Source organism: Nicotiana attenuata, unplaced genomic scaffold, assembly GCF_001879085.1.
Source record: "Nicotiana attenuata strain UT unplaced genomic scaffold, NIATTr2, whole genome shotgun sequence".
NCBI lineage: Eukaryota > Viridiplantae > Streptophyta > Magnoliopsida > Solanales > Solanaceae > Nicotiana > Nicotiana attenuata.
In genome coordinates this window covers 168,577-174,682 of record NW_017672024.1, presented here as the reverse complement: position 1 = coordinate 174,682, position 6,106 = coordinate 168,577, and the positions used below count along the sequence as shown (strand labels likewise).

The following is a 6,106-nucleotide window of genomic DNA, read 5'->3' as shown; positions in this document are numbered from 1 at the left end:
TATATATATATATATATATATATATATATATATATATATATATATATATATATATATATATATATATATATATACACCAGGCCCTCGGCCTCTCTCATTCATCAACCTCACAATCAGACCCTCGGTTCCTCTCAGTCATCAGCCTCACAAGCCTCTCGGGCTATCAATAGAACAGGGTGCTCAGCCCAAACAACTTTCATATATTTAAAACAGAGTATTAAAACTGAATCAAAAGTAAACGGGTAAAAATCACGACTGAGGATATGCTTTCAAATCAAACAGTGCGAGGAAACAGTAGCAGAAAGCCCCTAAGGGTCCAAACGGTTGGCACAAGGCCCAGATATGGCATTCAGCCCAAAACATAGTAATATTTTCCAGAACACAATGATATCAAACAATTTTCAATCAAATACGCGACTTAACAGCCGCACGGGACGGACCAAGTCACAATCCCCAACAGTGCACGACCCCACGCTCGTCATCTAACGTGTGTGTCACCTCAAAGTAGCACAACGATGTGAAATTCGGGGTTTCATACCCTCAGGACAACATTTACAATCATTACTTACCTCGATCCGGACGAACACCAACACCGCGATGCCCTTGCCGCTCGACTCGGCCTCAAATCACCTCGAATCTATCCAAAATAAGAGTCATAACATCAATACATGCCAAAGAGACAAAGCTCACGCGAAAATTATCAAATTAAACTCAAAATCCCGAAATTGGCCAAACCCGGCCCCCGGGTCCATGTCTCGGAATCCAATAAAAATCACATCAATAGAATCCTTATCCTCGCACGAGTATATACATATCAAGAACATCAAAATCGGACCCTAAACGGCCCTCACATCCCTAATCAAAGTCTCAAGTTCCAAGCCCTAAATTCCCAATTCTTTTTTCAATTTTCCCACAAATTTCATGATTAAACAATGAAATAATCACCATAAACACAAGGTATAAAGCCCAAGTATCTTATCTATGAAAACACTTGATCCCCTCTTGAAATCACAGCCTGGAGCTCTATAATCGACCAAAAATGGTGAAGAAAATGACTGAAAATCGCGAAGGGCCTTTAAATAGATTCTGCCCAGCACTTCCGCATTTGCGGTGCCCATTACGCATCTGCGGGGGTCGCATCTGCGCAAAAAATGACCGCACCTGCGGTTTTAACTTAAATCACCAGCTTCCGCACCTGCGCCCCAGGCATCGCACCTGCGGGCTCGCAGGTGCGGTAAATCCCTCCGCTCCTGCGGCAAAACCCGCATCTGCGATTGCTCACAGCTTCTGCGAACATCGCACCTGCGGTCTCCAATCCGTAGGTGCGGAAACAACAGAAGGTGCAAAAATCTGCAGCAACAACTCCGCTTTAAACATTCCGTCGACCACTCAAAACCATCCCGAGGCCTTCGGGACCTCGACGAAACATACCAACAAGTCGCGTAACATCATTCAAACTTGTTCCAACCTTCGGAACATTCAAAACAACATTAAAAGATTAAATCACCACGGATTCAAGCCTAAGAACTCTAAAACTTTCGAATTCCGCTTTTGATCAAAAAGTCTATCAAACCTCATCCGAATGACCTGAAATTTTGCACACACGTCACAAATGACACAACGAACCTACTCCAACTTCCGGAATTCCATTCCGACCCCTATATCAAAATCTCACTTATCAACCGGAAAACGCCAAAATTCCAATTTCGCCAATTCAAGCCTAAATTTACTCCGGACCTCCAAAACACATTCTGATCACGCTCCTAAGTCCCAAATCACCTAATGGAGCTAATTAAATCGTAAAAATCCAAATCCGAGATCATATACTAAAAAGTCATAATTTTGTCAAACCTTTTAAATTTAAAGCTTCAACTAAGAATTGTTCTTCCAAATCTGTTTCGATTATTCTGAAAACTAAAACCGACGACTTACATACGTCATAATACGTCATACGGGGCTAGTCATGCCCGAGAACTGGCGAGCGAAATGCAAATGCTCAAAATGACCGGTCGGATCGTTACGATTAGAAACAATAATAAGCTTTTGGAAATTAACCAATTCTCGTGATTTGACTTAACCAAAGAATGTCACAGAAGTGGTTCAAGTAACATTTTTGAAGGTATCAGACACAATATAGTACAACTAATAATTTCTTTTAGAAAAAAAAAATAAAGAGGAAAATTCAGGATGTATTTAGCAAAAAGGCTTGATGCATCTGTACTTCTCAAGATCTTTAGTGATTGTCTTTTTGCTATAAATAAAAGTAGGGGTCCACTCTTTAAGGCAAGGAGCAAAGTAACCCAACTTCATAGTTTAAGCCATCCAAAAATTCCATTTACAGTTATTTCCTTCCTTAGCTCACTTCTTCTTTCCATACTACTAAAATGCCTCACAAAAGAGATGACGAGAACTGGTTTCAAAGGAACTCAAACCGGAGACCAATTGCTAAAAAAGGGATCCATTTTAATGAAGAAGATGGAATTTGGGATCAGCTCATAGCTCAACTCATCCAAGATTACCAGTGGGAAGAATTTTCACACCCACCTGGTGATTTTTGCCTTGAGCGATGGAATTTTAGCAAAACATCAACTCAGTCACAAATATTTCCATGGTGAGAGGAAGACCCATTAATTTTTCTGTTGAAACTATTAATGGTTTTTATTTTCTTGAAGAAGTTGATGACAGAGAAACAATGATTTTTGTAGAAAATCCAAATTGGGATTTGGTGTAGTCAGATTTATGTCCAAGAGGAGCAAATTGGGCATATAATTCTGAAAGGCAAAAAAGTAAACTTCTTCGCAAGAATATTGGCTACTGTGGTAGGCCAATCTTGAGCTTTTTTATTGGCAGTAGGTTACTCCCAAACTCACATCAGTATGACATCTACATACCAAGAGTAGCATTGCTCTATGCTATTTGCATGAAAAAGCCTCTGAATGTGAGTAGATTCATAAACACCCACATGATTAATTGTAGAAATGATCCTAATGTAAGAAGTTTATGGTACCCATCTACCATAACTTTACTTTGTAAAATAAATGGTGTTTATCCTAGCCCAAGAATGGTTGTCTACAGGTATTCCAAATGCATTAATAAATCATTTCGGAATAGAATGGAGAGAGTGGAAGGACCAAGAGGATAGGAACCACTACCGGAGGCTAGAAGCCAACATGAAAGAGGTGTCAGACACCAAATTGGGCAATTAACCGAGCAATTTGCAAGGATGAATTTGAGCTTTGATAATATGGAGCAGAGATTTGGGAATTTGGAAGAAAGAATTGATCGGGGATTTCAGAGAGTGGAGCATATACAGATGCAAGACATCATTTATAACTCATCCATGATATGTACTCTCTCAAATATGCAATGCCAGATGGCTGAATTATGGGGCTTCACAGGAATGCCGAGTTATCCGCCCTATTTACTGGGCAGATCCAGCCACCACTCCAATCCGGAGGTTCTATATCCCTGATGACATTCAGACACCAGTCCAGCAGCAACCTGATAACCCACCGGCACAACCATTGACACCTATTCCATCGGATCCAATATCAAATCATAGCAGTAATCTTTTCAGTAATTTATCGGATCTGAGCAATATTGATGTAGTTGATTTTGCTGAAGTTTATCCATCCTCCACAGGTGTACTAACTATACGATAGGGAAATCCTCCAAAAAAGAGAGCAAAGACCATTGTGGAAGGAAAAGGAAAAGGAAAAGGAAAGGCTATGATGGTGGATGAAGATACTAGTTTTGAATCCAGAAGGTGCTGAAGGAAAAAAATAGGTTTCTCAGCTGCTTGGTTATCTTGATATTAGAAGAATGTAAATAGGTGGAACCTAGGTAAGTGCATATTGCTGGCTCAAAATTGTGCAAGTTTTTGTTGAGCTTGAAAATGGAAAAAAATCTGCATTTTTTTATTATATTTTCATTGTATTTTCACTTTTATTATATTTTATCATTAAACTAACAAGTGCATAAAGCACTAATTATTTATTGTCTTTGTTTTTGAAGGTAACTGAAATAGAAAAGAGGAAAACAAAATGAATGGAGCAAAAATAAAGCCAAATACATCTGGCAGTTTGGTAGATAAATGTGTTTTAATATATATGATTTTATAAGCAAATGTTAGTATTTCTTTTTATAAATGCTAGTGGTACATAACTTTATTTACGTATTTCCATGAATTTCTTGTTCGATTCTTTGCCATGGTTGTAATATTTTGAACTGAACACTTCTTAGATTTTTTTTTAATCAGTAAATAAGTTGGCTAAACACTTGATTTTCTCTATAAAAAGATTGAGATTTAGGAAAGACGAATTTAATTGAGTACCATTCATGGGTTGTATAACTACCTTTCTTAAACTCATACTTGTTTATTGTTTATTAAAATCATAGTGTTTGTTGATCCCAAGTGCATTGTGTGGTCAGTTTATATTGTCTAGTTCTTATGTTTATTTTAAAAATCTAGAACTTCCCTTGAGTGTGGTTTGAGGCGAAATCATAGGAAGATTTTTGAGTTGGGAAATGAAAGTAGGTCGTCCTTATTAAACCATGGCAAATATTTACCTTTCTTGATTATTTTTATTCTTAGTTAACCCTGTTGAGGCTAAATAAATTATCTTTATTTTAGCCAAACTTTAACCCGTAACCTATTTATTATGATATTTTTTTTTTCTATTCATTCCCTTTCTGGCACTTAAAAAGTTGAATTAGATGAAAAACATAAGTGGGAAGAATAATTGTGGAAGAAAGAGGCGATAAGGGTGAGCTTTCTGATTTAAGCTAAAATATTTTTATGTGAAAAACAAAGTGTTGCTCTTGAAATCCAGTTTCAAGAAAATAAATAATGTGAAAGGGAAACAAAAGGAGAAACGTTGGAAAAAAAAGAAAAAGGGAAAGAGGGGAGGTCGATTATATTAAACGGAAGGTCGTTGTGCTTAAGTTCTAATATAAATATAGTGCCTATAAGGGACATAGGTCACTCTTATTCATATATATCATACCCATAACTATGCCTACATTATAACCTTATAAAGTTCTACTTGATCTCGACTCAAGATCTTCTATATCAGTGGATAATCAGATTATAGTCAAGCTTATGGCAATTTATGGTAACATGAGATACTTCTTTGCTGAGAGTGAGAGTTTTTTATTTTTTGTATGCCCTTCTTTATTCTATAATGATATATACTGTGGGCATCTTACTTCATTAGGGAGAGACATTTGGGACTAGAAAATATTATGATTTCAATTTGTAATAGGTGAACATGAGTGTGATTAAAGGTTGTTTAAATTTATGGATTGGTCTTAGTTGAATTTTATCTACCCAAAGTTGTTATGATCTTCCTTCAGGTGTTTTAACAATGTTATTTGTCTTTGTGTATTCGAGGACGAACAAATATTTAAGTATGAGGGAATTTGATGCATAAAAATTATTCATATATTTTTCATAGCTAATAATATATTTTTTTTATATAAATAAACATTATGCTCAAAACTCATATTTTCTACAAGTATTGTAGGAAGAAGAATTATCATAGATGAAGACAAAATATCGAACTTTAGAGAAAAAAAATAATGGAATGAAGAAAAGAGGAGAAAAGGCTCGATGCATATGTGGAACACGACAAAGAATCAAAAAAAAAAAAAAGAAGAGGAGAAATGAAGCCAGGATTCATCAAGGCCTTAACTCAAGATTCATCTAGGCCTTAACTCAAGATCCATCTAGACCTACAATCCTATAATACGCTAGCAACGCTTAAGAGAAAATATCAAGTATCAAGGAGTAGACATTGTTATTTTGGTCTCTCACTCTCTTTCACTTGAGTTTTCTTCTAGTCTTTTATTTTGCAAGTAAAAATAATACTCTTTCAAGAGTTCTTCTTTCTCGTCTTTGTAAAAATTAAATACTTCTTTATGGAGTAATTTCTTTTTGTTGGGATAGTTGATGAAGCTTGATATATTATTATAATTTCAATTTCAGTTTCATACGTGCTTGTCATGAAAATTTCTATTTCAAATCTATTATGTACTAGAATGATAGATTGTAGTTATTATTGTCACATTCATCTATTTTATCACTTAATTATTCTTGTATAAATTT

The 6,106-nt window shown here is 35.9% G+C and overlaps 1 long non-coding RNA gene across 1 annotated transcript; it reads left to right on the top strand.

The window, feature by feature from the left end:
* Positions 1-2,084: 2,084 nt before the first annotated feature.
* LOC109211398 lies at positions 2,085-4,277 on the top strand. Its single transcript, XR_002065695.1, has 2 exons — positions 2,085-3,843; positions 4,015-4,277. It is a non-coding gene; the product is annotated as an uncharacterized LOC109211398 (long non-coding RNA).
* Positions 4,278-6,106: the final 1,829 nt, after the last annotated feature.